This window comes from Pelophylax lessonae (assembly GCF_965119305.1).
Source record: "Pelophylax lessonae genome assembly, chromosome: 13".
Taxonomy (NCBI): Eukaryota; Metazoa; Chordata; class Amphibia; order Anura; family Ranidae; genus Pelophylax; species Pelophylax lessonae.
In genome coordinates, this window is record NC_138780.1 from 7,544,506 (window position 1) to 7,559,734 (window position 15,229).

The window sequence follows — 15,229 nt, forward strand, 5'->3', positions numbered from 1 at the left end:
GCGACCCACCCTGCCACCATCCCCCATCCCCCATCCCGCACCCTGCACACTCACACCCCCTCCTTACCTTACACACAAATGCCACGATTTCGTCTGTAAACAGTGCAGGAGCCATGATGCACACTTACGACAGGGCCTGGACAATTTCCGGAAACGTGTGCACGCAGCAAAAGTTTCGTTTCCGGTTTCATGTATAAATGTGAGAACGCGGTTTTGTATATTCGCGAATTCGCGAATAGTGAACATACACAACCATTAAGCAGATTTAACTTAGAAAAAGAAATACAAATACATACATTTGTGGACACCAGAAAACTTTATTTAGACACATGAAGACATTTTAAAAAAAAAATTGGAAACATGCTGTTTATTACATTTGTATTTTTCAAACCAAAACAACCTTTGTACAACATTTAGACCATATACATCGACAAAGAGCCCATAATCAACAGATGCATGTGCAGATTGACAGAATTATGTTAACAGCAATAAATACTTACAGAGAGTCAACACACAACACAGCCAAATCTCACCTCCATAAATAACAAAGGGCCAAAAATGTTACCCATAAAACATGTGACACACAAATATATTGGACCTCTTCGTAGGTCAAATCTTTCCTGATGTCTGAGTGAGCTATATATAATCCAAGCAAACACACCCAGAATGGTAACGCCCAGTCCAAAAATTAACTGTGTGTATCCTGTGTGTTTTGGAGCATGCTCAGTTGCCAAAACAAGGGAAATAGAAATGAGGAATAGAAATGTATGTAGGTGTGTATAGTATATGTGAATTGAAAAAATTCTCTCTTGAAGTTTGCTAGTCATTATTTAGAATGTTTAGATACAGGAATACATACATATATATACAATTACGTGAGAGAGAGAGAAATATATATTTAGGGAAACAATTGAAACACACCTTTTGGGATTTGAGAAGTGAGATTGTGACGATTGACCAGATATGTAAGCCAACAATCTGACTCATCACTCATGAACATCCCTAAATTTGGCGTGGCAATTATATCAGGCGTTCTTATGTGCATTTTGGCTGGCGTTTTCCCAGGCGTTTTGACATGCATTTTTTGGGCAGGCATTGTTATATGAAATCACCTACAAAAGCCCCAAAAACAGACCACAAACACGTACATGTGAACGTAGCCCGTTTGGGGGCGTTTGAGGGGGATTTGTCCAGCTCAAGGATCAGCTCCCAAAACAGGCAAAAAATCCAATCCTATTCAGTTCAATGGCCCCTGTTCCCATGTGAGCATTTTGACGGCATGAGGAAAACACCCAACGCTCACTGAGAAATAGCACAATGATTAGGGAGTCTGCCTTCCTGCTGTAGGTTTGTAAGTTCGAATCCGGAAGGTGCCCTCTGTATGGGCAACACTTGGATATCTCCAATCCTCCAAATGTTGACATCATTAATTTTGTTCATGTTTGAAAAAGGCATGTGTATCAGCAAACTTTTAATCCAAAGACATGAACAAAATACAAAAGATGCCCCATAAAGTCAATATGTAGCAATATTGTGAGCTAAAGCTCTATTTGTTTGTTGGGCATACTTTGCTAATTAGCCAAGTATAAGGGATATATATATATATACCTTCAGTTAAATGTGTAGTAAAATGGTAACACTTGGCCATACCCATATGGAAGAAAAGGTAGTATTTGCAATATATTTCTAAAAACATTCTTTGGAAACACATAAAATATTGTCAAAATTGTGACATTTCCTTGATATGTGTGAAATGCTAATAATCTTTCTTTGAAATATGTTTTACATCTATTTTTTTTCTATCTGACGACCAATTCCCCAATGTAATATTTTGTGGGTTTTTTCAGAGAATGTGGAGGTTCTATATAAACACTGTAGATTTGACTGCTATGATTTCGGAGTTAGCAGGAAAGGTGTATGGAATGTGATGGTGTTTACTAAAGGATCCCTTGTTGGAAGTGTGCATGTTTTTCCAATTCCGCCGGTTTTTGCCATTTTCTATGGGCGAGACAGCGGATTTGCAAGCGGTATTCAAAAAATAATTGACCCAAAATCGCGCTGGCGAAATTTTTTGAGCCAATTTGACGTTGCGCATGCGCACATTCGCGAGTTCGCAGCTCGCGGCTGGAGGAGCTGTTTAACCTTTCCACACTTTCGCAGATATCTCTCTTTCTAAGTCAGTTTTTGAGATTTTTTAAACGCAAGTCATCTCCAAATTGACTTCCACACCTTCCACAGTGATTTGGGATTTTTGGGGGTACAGGGGAAAATTTGGCTAAACTTTAGTCGAGCTTTTAGCTGGCGTGGTTTTAAGTCGCGCTCTGACCATATTGCATCTTAATGAATCTCACACTAGGCGCTATTTTCCGCCCGCCGTTCTTTGAATGCCAATTTCAGACTTAAATAATCGCCGCTTCGCAAAATCACGCCGAAACGCCAATTCGCCGTACTATGAATCAGGCCCTATATGTGGTACATATGTTGTCAGATTTTGGTCTTTGAGTGATTTTGCTAATAGCTTCCCACATTTATCCCCTGCTTCATAGAAAATCTTTTTAGTTTTCTGAATTGCTGCTTTAGCTCTAAAGGATAAGAGTTCATTAATATCTCTCCTTATTTTCAAGAGCTCATCCTTTCCCTCCGCTGATGGTGCATGCTTATGTTTTGCTTCTGTTTTATAAAGAGCTTGAAGTAGGTGATCTAATTGTTTATTTCGCTGTTTTTTGATCCTGGCCCCATGTTTTATAAGAATTCCTCGTATAACTGCTTTGTGTGTTTCCCATATTATCCCTGGGTCTGAGTCTGCAGTGGTGTTAGTTAAAAAAAAATAAACTATCTCTGACTCGACCTCTGCCATAGTCTCCTTATCTTGTAAAAGACTTTCATTCAGTCTCCAGGTTGTTTCTCTCCTTTCTCTTTTGTTTGGTAACTCATAAATTAATGTAATTGGGGCATGGTCTGACCAAGTCACTGAGCCTATCGTTATGTCTTTTATAGCGTGTAATTGACTGTGTGGGATTAAGAAATAATCTATGCGGGAGTATTGTTGATGCAAAGAGGAATAGAATGAATAGTCTCTTTCTCTGGGGTGCATCAGGCGCCATGCATCTATTAATTGTCCTTCCTGTAGTATTTTAGCAAAGTGTTTTCGCACCATAGGCGGGATTGAGGATTGGCCCCGGGATGTATCTTCTGAAGGGATCAGGGGGATGTTCATATCTCCTCCTATTATTAAATGTCCCCCCCTAAACTCGTTGAGCATATCCATGCCCCTCCTCAAGAAACCATCCTGCTTTATGTTTGGGACATACATATTGGCTAGTGTGACTTCGGTCTCTCGTATCGTCCCTTTTACAAATAAATATCGGCCATTTGGGTCGCTCAAAACTTGTGTACATTTCCAGGGTATGTTCCTTGATAGGAGGATGGATACGCCCTTCGACTTAGCCTCCCAGTTAGTCGAATGATATACTATAGGAAAAAGATTATTGTTTAACTTAGGGCATTTATCCTCTCTGAAATGTGTCTCCTGTACCATCGCAATATCTATCCTTGATCTTTTCAGATCATCTAACAAAATTCTCCTTTTCTCTGGAGTGTTGAGACCTTTTGCATTAATGGATAAAATCCGTATATTCTCCATTATAAAAAAAAAAAAAAAAAAAAAGGGGGGGGGGAAAACTTAGGGGGGGAAGGGGGGAGGAAGGAAAGTACCTTCTTGACCTCTCTACTATAGAGGGGTCACTATATAGCTTCACGCTGGGTTGCTCATCCAATCTATATTGGTTCTTTGAGCAATTTCCTAAATGGGGTTATGTTTGGGTTAGGTTAGAGAATAAAACTCTCCCCTCCCTCTCCCGAACCCCAACACAGATCATTCACAGGGTATTCCGGCATATATATATAAATAAGATTCATTATTTTTGTATATCTACTTCTCCCTGCCTCAATTTCTCATATTCCTTGTATCTCATTTAGAGGCAAAGGAGAAAAAAAAATCAAGGATATAAACATTATATTAAAAAAAAAAAAAAAAAAAAAAAAAAAACCCATTCAATTCCCCCTGCAAAAAGGGAAGAAAAAAAAAAAGAAAAAAAAAAAAATTAGAAAAGAAAAAGTAACGAAAAAAGCAGGGGGGGGTGGGAGAAGGAGGAGATGGTTATACGGGGGCTCTCTTCTCCCCTCGTCTCTCCCCCCCCATCCATCCCCACCCCTAGATCTCACAATACATTTGCCATCTACCATCTACCCCTCCTCTTCTCCTAGTTCCTTGGTAGGTCAAGTATTACCCAATGCTTCCTCCGCCCCTCCCCCCCGCCTCTAGGGCACCCTGTGCTCTGTCACCTACTTAGAGACCACTGAAATTGGTTGTATTGTGAAAATATGTTTATATTCAAAAATAGAAGTTAAACAAAAACTGTGCTTTTTAATAAATCAGATTATTACCATTATTACCCTTATTACCATTATTACCCTTATTAGTGTTTTATAGGTTACAAAGTGTATATTATACCCAAGAAAAAAAAAAAAAAAAAAGAAAAAAAAAATTTCTAATTGTTGTGTGCCCAAAACAGAAAAAGAAAAAGAAACAACATAATTTCCCATAATCATAAAAAAAAGAAAAGGAAAACACCTTTTCTGTTCTGTTATTTTTCTTTATCGTACATCACGGGACACAGAGCAGCCATAATCATTACTATATGGGTTAAACGCCACCTATAGGTGAATGGACAGTGGCAACCAATCAGACAGGAAGTTCCCCCATATAACCCCTCCCATACAGGGAGTGCCTCCGTTTTTTCCCTAGTGTCCTAAAGGTGATATTCACGGTGGAGAAGCTCTCCACATTTTTATGTTGTTTTCAAAGAAGCAGAAAGAAGATTATGCTACAAACCCCAATCAAATATCTCTGAATTTAAGGGATTAGCAATCAGATCCATCCAAAAAAGTCAAAGACTAAAAGGATGGTACCTGAGCCTCGGGAAAGGAGATGCAAGGTTTTTCCTGTAATGTTGTCCTTTTTAGGCACTTGACCCTGGGATCCCTAGCCTTGGTAAAACCAAACCCCAAAGGTGCTCCGGCTGGGTGCTCTACAGGTCCAAGGGAGTGGCCTCTCAAAACAAGGGGACCCAGACCTTGAAGGTCGGCAAGTGACAGAAACTCATGGTGATGGGTGAAGATTGAGCTCTAGTTACACTGGACTATTTAAGGTCCCAAAGAGTGATTACAGAGGTTCCAGAGGACGAAAGATTCAGGAGTTTTTACTCAAACCTTTTCCGTAGTTCCCAAGCCAAACGGAAACGTGAGACCTATTCTAGATCTGAAAGCTCTGAACTGGTTTCTAAAAATGTATACTTTCTGAAGGGAGTCAATTCACTCTTTCAGACCCATCAAAGGTTTTGTCGTGTTCACAAAGATCCTAGCTCCAGTATTGGCTGCTCTAGGGTCTTAAGGGATATGAATGATAGGATATCTAAATGATCAATTACTAAAAAACCGATCGGCTTTGGCTCTAAGCCGGAATGTGTTCCAGACAGTTCAGTTCTTAGAACGTCTGGGTTGGATTCTGAACTTGACAAAGTCAGCATTACAGCCAGTCCAATGTCTGGAATATTTGGGTTTCCTTGTGGACACAATTTTTACCAACAAGAAAGGTCACAGACCTGAAGGATCTGGTTCGGTCCGTAAGAAGGAAAAAGTATCCTTCTGTACATATTTGCATGAGGTTATTAGAGAAGATGGTGTCCTTATTCACAGTGGTCTCCTGTGCTTAATTCCATGCCAGACCTTTACAGAACAACATTCTGTCAGCATGGACCAGAAAGGTCCAATCCCTAGATGGGTGCATGTTTCTGGTACCAAGAGTACGTCAGAGTCTAAGTTGGTGGTTGTTAACCAGAAATTTGGAAAAAGTAACATCCTTTCTTCCAGTAGTCTGGAAAGTAGTGATTACAGATGCCAGTCTCTCCGGCTTGGGAGCAGTTCTGGAGGAAACCACTGTCCAGGGAAAGTGGTCTTGGGTAGAAAAAAGTCATCCCATCAATATCTTGAAAATCCGAGCAGTTTGTCAGACTTTAAAGTACTGAATGTCTAGAGTTCGTGGTCACCCTGTCAGGGTACAATCCGACAAAACCACAGCTGTGGCTTATATCAACCATCAGGTAGACACCAAAAGTCAGTCAGCCCAGAAGGAGGTGGATCTCATGCTATCCTGGGCAGAGAAATTTGTTCCATGCCTATCAGCGATTTTCATTCATTCAGAAAACTGGCAGGCAGACTTTCTGAGTCATCAACAGATGTTTCCGGGGCAATAGTCCTTACCCCCTGAGATCTTTGCATTGATCTGCCAATGCTGGGGGATCCCAGATGTACATCTGCTGGCAAGTTGAAGAGACCAGGGATCCACTCGCAGTTGGAGTAGATGCCTTGGTGAGTCAGTGGGAGGGATTTTCCCTGACCTATGCCTTTCCTCTGGTGCAGCTGCTTCTAGGCAGAATTCAGCTAGAGGGGAAACCAGTAATCCTGGTGGCTCCAGCATGGTCTAGGAGGTTTTGGTATGCACAAATTCCCAAAATTGGCAGTAGCAAGGCCTTGGGTTCTTCCACTACACCCGGACCTGCTCTCTCTAGGTCTGATATTCCACCCTTCTTTACAAGCTCTAAATTTGACGGTTTGGCTATTGAAGCCTTGATCTTGAAAGAGCAGGGTGTATCTGGCACTGCAGTCTCTACCCTGATAAATGCTAGGAAACCAATCTCTAGAATTATTTATTACAGAGTCTGGAAATCTTATATTTTCTGGTGTGAGGCCAGGAAGTGGCATCCCCGTAAATATATCATCGGGAGAATTCAATCCTTCTTGCAAGCAGGGGGTAGATATGAAATTAGCCTTAGGCACTATTAAAAGTCAAATTTCAGCCTTATCGTTTTTTTCCAGAGACCTATTGCTTCACATTCTTTAGTCCAAACCTTCATTCAAGGAGTACTAAGTATGCTTCCACCAGTGGAGCCACCATTGTGTCCTTGGGATCTAAATTTGGTGCTGGCAGTTTTACAAAAACAGCCTTTTGAGCCCATGTGGCATATCCCTCTGGTTCCGTTGACCAGAAAATTGGTCTTTTTGGTTGCAGTAACCTCAGCCAGAAGAGTATCAGAACTAGCAGATCTTTCTTGTAAAGAGCCATTCTTGATATTGCATCAAGATAGGGTGATGTCCACAGCCAGGTTTTTGTGCCCAAGGTAGTGCCCGCTTTTAATTTAAATCAGGACATTATACTACCTTCCTTTTTTCCAAATCCTCACTCAGAGGAGGAAAAGTTATTACATTCTCGTGATGTAGCACGTGCATTCAAGATTTATTTGAAAAGGTCAGCTCAGATTCGTAAGACCGACCTTTTGTTTGTGCTGCCGGAAGGGCCCAGGAAAGGGCAGGCAGCATCTAAATCTACTATTTCTCAATGGATTCGCCAGGTTATTATCTAGACGTATGGTATAAAAGGGAAGGTTTCACCTTTTCTGGTAAAGGCACACTCTACCAGAAGAGTAGGTGCCTCTTGGGCAGTTCGCCATCAAGCTTCTATGGCTCAGATTTGCAAAGCTGCGACTTGGTCGTCGGTGCAAACGTTCACTAGATTCTATCAAGTGGATGTTAGGACCCGGGAGAAGTCTGCATTGGGCTGCAGTGTTCTGCAGGCAGCTATGTAGATCTTCTGAGGTCTGATGGCGGTATTTTATGATGTCTCCCCTCCCCTCAAGTGTATTGCTTTGGGATGTCCCATATAGTAATAAACATGGCTGCTCTGTGTCTCGTGATGTACAATAAAGATATATGGATTTTTCCTACAGCTTACCTGTAAAATCCTTGGAGTACATCACGGGACACAGAGGTCCCTCCCCTCTTGTCTGGGATGTTTATTGCTTGCTACACAACTGAGGCTCTTCCTGTATGGGAGGGGTTATATGGGGGGACTCCCTGTCTTATTGGTTGCCAGTGTCCATTCACCTATAGGTGGCGTTTAACCCATATAGTAATGAATATGGCTGCCCTGTGTCCTGTGATGTACGATAAAGAAAAATAACATTTTATGGTGAGTGCAAAAAAACAAAAACAAAAACAAAAAACTATTATATAAGAACTGCTTATAACTATATTAACTGCAAAATAAAACAAAAAAACCAAAAATCACTGGTATTATTATTAATAATAATAACAATAATCATCATCTTCTAATTGTATTAATGTGCATTTTATGGTGAGTGCAAAAAAAACCAAAAAAACAAAAACAAAAAACTATTAAATAAAGAACTGCTTATAACTGTATCAACTGCAAAATAAAACAAAAAAAAAAACAAAAAAATTACTGGTATTATAATTATAAATAATAATAATAATAATAATAATAATAATAATAATAATAATAATAATAACAATAATCATCATCTTCTAATTTTATTAATGTGCATTTTATGGTGAGTGCAAAAACAAAAAACAAAAAACTATTATATAACAACTGCTTATAACTGTATTAACTGCAAAATAAAACAACAAAACAAAAAAATCACTGGTATTATTATTATTATTATTATTAATAATAATAATAATAATAATAATAATAATAATAACAATAATCATCATCTTCTAATTTTATTAATGTGCATTTTTATGGTGAGTGCAAAAAAAATAAAACAAAAAAAACAAAACAAATACAAAAAACTATTATATAAAGAACTGATTATAACTGTATTAACTGCAAAATAAAACAACAAAACAAAAAAAATCACTGGTATTATTATTATTATTATTATTAATAATAATAATAATAATAATAATAATAATAATAATAACAATAATCATCATCTTCTAATTTTATTAATGTGCATTTTTATGGTGAGTGCAAAAAAAATAAAATAAAAAAAACAAAACAAAAACAAAAAACTATTATATAAAGAATTGATTATAACTGTATTAACTGCAAAATAAAACAACAAAACAAAAAATCACTGGTATTAATAATAATAATAATAATAATAATAATAATAATAATAATAACAATAATCATCATCTTCTAATTTTATTAATGTGCATTTTATGGTGAGTGCAAAAAAACAAAAACAAAAAACTATTATATAAAGAACTGCTTATTCTTTTATTCTAATAACAATAATCATCATCTTCTAATTTTATTAATGTGCATTTTTATGGTGAGTGCAAAAAAAATAAAATAAAAAAAACAAAACAAAAACAAAAAACTATTATATAAAGAACTGATTATAACTGTATTAACTGCAAAATAAAACAACAAAACAAAAAATCACTGGTATTATTATTAATAATAATAATAACAACAATCATCATCTTCTAATTTTATTAATGTGTATTTTATGGTGAGTGCAAAAACAAAAAAAAACAAAAAACTATTATATAAAGAACTGCTTATAACTGTATTAACTGCAAAATAAAACAACAAAATAATAATAACAACAATCATCATCTTCTAATTTTATTAATGTGCATTTTATGGTGAGTGCAAAAAAAAACAAAAAAAAAAAAAACAAAAACAAAAAACTATTATATAAAGAACTGCTTATAACTGTATTAACTGCAAAATAAAACAACAAAATAATAATAACAACAATCATCATCTTCTAATTTTATTAATGTGCATTTTATGGTGAGTGCAAAAAAACAAAAAAAAAAAAAAAAAAAAAAAAAAACTATTATATAAAGAACTGCTTATAACTGTATTAACTGCAAAATAAAACAACAAAACAAAAAAAATCACTGGTATTATTATTAATAATAACAATAATAATAATAACAATAATCATCATCTTCTAATTTTATTAACATGCATTTTATGGTGAGTGCAAAAAAAAAACCAAAATAACAAAAAAAAAAAAAAACTATTGTATAAGAACTGCTTATAACTGGTATTTGTATAAATAATAATAATAATAATACTAATAATAATAATAACAATAATAATCATCATCTAATTATATTAATGTGCTAATAACAATAAATATGATACTACTATTACTACTGCTACTACTACTAGTACAATTATAAAATAATAATAATAATAATAAGATTAATAATAATAATAAATAATGTACTACTAATAATGCTTGTGATACATGATACTATGACTACTACTATTTATAATAATACTACTAATAATACTTAATTTTCTACTACTAATAATAAGTGTAATAATAATATTAATAATAATCATCATAATTTATGCACTACTTATAATAAATGGGATATAACAACCACTACTAATGATAATATTTATTATTATTATTATTACCTATAGCTGTTGTATAACCATATGGTAATGAATATGGCTTGGTGTCCTGTGATGTACTCCAAGAAATGGATTTTACAGGTAAGCTGTAGGAAAAATACATATTTTTCTACTTTTACTGGGGAAGATGATTGTCAGTTCCCAGGGCCCTGTTTTTTTTTTTTTTTTTTTCATCTTTTCTTTACTAACTTCTGCAATCTCTAATATTACCACAAGGTGGAGCCACAGATTTTCGATTTCCTTATTCACAACATTTTCTTCCAGAGCAGATAACAGTTTCATTATTGGTATATTTACATTTTTAGTTAAAAAACATAAAGGAAACAATCTAGATTTTAGTGCCATGGATTATTAACCACTCCTGGACTGGAAGATTTCCCCCCTTAATGACCAGGCCACTTTTTTTGCGATTCGGCACTGTGTTATTTTAACGGACAATTGAGCGGTCGTGCGACGCTGTACCCAAATAAAATGAATGTCCCCACAAATAAAGCTTTCTTTTGGTGGTATTTGATCATCTGTGTGATTTTTATTTTTTGTGCGATAAACAAAAAAAGCGACAAATCTGAAAAAAAAAAAAATATTTTTCACTTTCTGCTATAAAACATTCCCAATAAAAAAAAAAATGTAAAAATGTTTTCATCCTTTTAGGCCAATTTGTATTCTGCTAATTTGTTTGGTAAAAAAAAATCCCAATAAGCGTATTTTGATTGCTTTGCGCAAAAGTTATTGCGTCTACAAACCAGCTGAAAGATTTAGGTCATTTTTATTTAATATTTTTGTTTTTAAAAAATCTAATTTTTTTTAAATTTTAGGCCAATTTGTTTTCTGCTACTTTTTTGGGTAAAAAAAATCCCAATAATCGTATTTTGATTGGTTTACGCAAAATTTATTGCGTCTAAAAACCAGCAGAAAGATTTAGGTCATTTTTATTTAATTTTTTTGTTTTTAAAAAATCTAATTTTTTTAACATTTTAGGCCAATTTGTTTTCTGCTACTTTTTTGGGTAAAAAAAAAATCCCAATAAGCGTATTTTGATTGGTTTACGCAAAAGTTATTGCGTCTACAAACTAGCGGAAAGATTTATGTCATTTTTATTAAATTTTTTTGTTTTTAAAAAATCCAGTTTTTTTTTTCCAAAAAGCTTTATTGAACAAAGTACACATTAAAGAAGAGCAATTTTAGGCCAATTTGTTTTCTGCTACATATTTTTGGTAAAAAAAATAAAAAATAAATAAGCGTATTTTGATTGATTTCCGCAAATGTTATTGCGTCTAAAAACTAGCTGAAAGATTTATGTCATTTTTATAAAATTTTTTTGTTTTTAAAAAATCAAATTTTTTTTAACATTTTAGGCCAATTTGTTTCCTGCTACATATTTTTTGTAAAAAAAAATTGCAATAAGCGTATTTTGATTGGTTTCCGCAAAAGTTATCGTGTCTACAAACTAGTGGAAAGATTTATGTCATTTTTTTTTTTTTACTAGTAATGGCGGTGATCTGCGAATTTTTAGTGGGACTGCGGAGGACAGATCGGACCCCTAACTGACATTTTTGACACTTTTGGGGGGATCAGTGACATTACTACAGTAATCAGTGCTAAATAATATGCACTGTCACTGTAATAATGATACTGGCAGGGAAGGGGTTAACCCAGGGGCAATCAAAGGGTTAAGTGTATGCCTAGGGGGTGCTTTATAACTGTGGGGGGGGGGGCTTATGGAATAAATACAGAAACCTGTGATACTAAATAGGAGGAGCTCTGTGCTGATTCCTGAGAGAACAACGGTCTGCTGTGTTTACAGTAGCAATAGGGGGCAATTGCAACCGCCCGCCTGCAATATATCTGTGGCGGACGGTCAGCAAGTGGTTACAAATATTAGGATAGGTCATAAAAGCCAAGGGCACATGTGACAGGGCGTCTTGCCAGAGGAGGAGAGGCGGCGATTGCCGTCTCTCTTCCCCGATTGTAGGGGAAAGTGTGAGAAGATCCGCCTGCTTGTGTAAGCAAAGCAGGCGGATCTTCTCTGTGACAGGCAGGGACAGATCACAGGATTCAGCATAGCTCAACCTGCAATCTCTGTCTGTGTCACACAACCCCCTCCCCCACACACGTCAGTAAGCATGAGGCACACATTTAACCCCTTGATCACCAACAGTGTTAACCCCTTCCCTGCCAGTGTCATTAGTACAGTAACAGTGCAGATTTTTAGCACTGATTACTGTAGTAATGTCACTGGTCCCCCCCCCCCAAAAGTGTCAAAAATGTCAGTCAGGGGTCCGATCTGTCCGCCGCAATGTCGCAGTCCCGCAAAAAATCGCAGATCACCGCCATTACTAATAAAAAAAAAATAAAAATGACATAAATCTTTCCCTTTGTTAGTAAACACAATAACTTTTGCGCAAACCAATCAAAATACACTTATTGCGATTTTTTTTTTTATCAAAAATATGTAGCAGAAAACAAATTAGCCTAAAATTTTAAACATTTTTTGATTTTTACATTTTTTTTTGGGGAATGTTATATATCAGAATGTGAAAAATATTGTTTTTATTTTTTCAAAATTGTCGCTCTTTTATTCAAAATAAAAAAAAAAATCGCACAGGTGATCAAATACAACCAAAAGAAATCTCTATTTGTGGGGGAAAAAAAGGATGTACATTTCGTTTGGGTACAGCGTCGCACCACCGCGATTGTCCGTTAAAGTAACGCAGTGCCGAATCGCAAAATATGGCCTGGTCAGGAAGGGGGGAAAAAAATCTTCCGCTCTTAAAGTGGATAAAAATACGCTGATTGAGAATTTTTTTTATCAAAGACATGTATCTAAATACATTTTGGCCTAAATATATGACAAAAATTTAATATATTGGATATTTTTAAACTATCAAAGTAGACAATGTCAATTTTTCGCAAAATTTTCGCTCTTTCTTTTTTTTATTAATATCACAAAAAAAAAAAAAAAAAAGGAGCAGAGGTGATCAAATACCACCAAAAGAAAGCTCCATTTGTGGGAAAAAAAGGACATAAATTTAATTTGGGTACAGCGTCGCACGACTGTGCAATTGTCCATTAAAGTAACGCAGTGCCGAATCGCAAAATATGGCCTGGTCAGCAAGGAGGTAAAATCTTCCGGTCTTAAAGTGGATAAAAATACGCTCATTGAGAATTTTTTTTATCAAAGACATGTAGCTAAATACATTTTGGCCTACATATATGACAAAAATTGAATATATTGGATATTTTTAACAGTCAAAGTAGAAAATGTAAATTTTTTTGCAAAATCTTCGCTCTTTTTTTTTAATTAATATCGCAAAAAAAAAATACAGTTTTGGCCTAAATATATGATAAAAATGAAATATATTGGATATTTTTTAACAGTCAAAGTAGAAAATGTAAATTTTTTTGCAAAATCTTCGCTCTTTTTTTTTAATTAATATCGCAAAAAAAAATACAGTTTTGGCCTAAATATATGATAAAAATGAAATATATTGGATATTTTTTAACAGTCAAAGTAGAAATTGTCAATATGTCGCAAAATGTTCGCTCTTTTTTTTTTAAATAATATCGCAAAAAAATACAGTTTTGGCCTAAATATATGATAAAAATTGAATATATTGGATATTTTTTAATTGTCAAAGTAGAAAATGTCAATTTTTCGCAAAATTTTTGCTCTTTTTTTTTTAAATAATATTGCAAAAAAATACAGTTTTGGTCTAATTATATGACAAAAATTAAATATATTGGATATTTTTTAACTGTCAAAGTAGAAAATGTAAATTTTTTGCAAAATTTTTGCTCTTTTTTTATTAATATCGCAAATATTACAAAAAAGCTCTGTTTGTGGGGAAAAAAAGGATGCAAATTTGTGTTGCATGACCGCGCAATTATCAGTTAAAGTTGCATAGTGGAAAAAAGTTTAAAAAAAGATGGAAAAAGTTTAAAAAAGTGGCCCCGGTCATTGAGCAGCCAAATCTTCCGGGGCTAAAGTGGTTAAAGTGATACGATTTTATAAACTGTTGCTATAGGTAACCCAGGGGAATCCAATCTCAGTGCTACAAAAGCAAAAGGTCCTTTTTTTTTTTTTTTTAATTTCCCTTTCCCAATATTTAATAATTATTAATTATAACTCAGTTGTGGGTTTTTTTCCGCCATTATGAATATGTTTGCATCTAAGCCGTGGGTCTATCCGGTTGGCTGATTTTTTGCATTTACACATCCGCTGTGAAAAATGACTGTGTGTTGTATCCTCGACTTAAAAATAACATTTTCTGTTAAAAATTTTACAACAGAACAAAAGATCGATAGGAAGAGAAACAAACAGGAAAACAGTTATCACTCCAGCCAACCGAAAAATGCCCCATCAGCAGTTATAACCGACATCATACTGTCCTCTATTAATAGATCGAATGCACCCATCCTGATGTTTTTTTTTTTTTTCTCATTTTAATATTTTTTAGGGGTAGTTTTGACATTTACCAAACCTGCACTGCAAGTGTATCAATTACTGTCATTTGAAACACATTGACCATTAAGATACACCTGCAGTGAAAATTTGTTAAATGTCACATTGACTGTTTTTTTTTTATTTTTTTTAAATATACTACTAAGTATCTACTAGAGCAATTTTTTTTTTTTATTTATTTATTTATTTATTTATTTATTTTTTGTTTTGCACACATGTTAACCACTTAAGCCCCGGAAGATTTTACCCCCTTCCTGACCAGAGGGTTTTTTTGCGATTTTTTTACTGCGTGACTTTAACGGACAATTGCGCGGTCGTGCGACGCTGTACCTAAACGAATTTGATGTCCTTTTTTTCCCCCACAAACAGAGCTTTCTTTTGGTGGTATTTGATCACCTGTGCGATTTTTTGATCATGCGCTATAAACAAAAAAAGAGCGTCAATTTTGCAAAAATAAC

General features: G+C 35.0%; 1 protein-coding gene across 1 annotated transcript in view; it reads right to left on the reverse strand.

The window, feature by feature from the left end:
• Positions 1-15,229, reverse strand: part of LOC309569900 (sialoadhesin-like) — a gene marked incomplete at both ends in the record, with an annotated part of 435,740 nt that overhangs the window by 163,078 nt on the left and 257,433 nt on the right. The window lies entirely within an intron of this gene.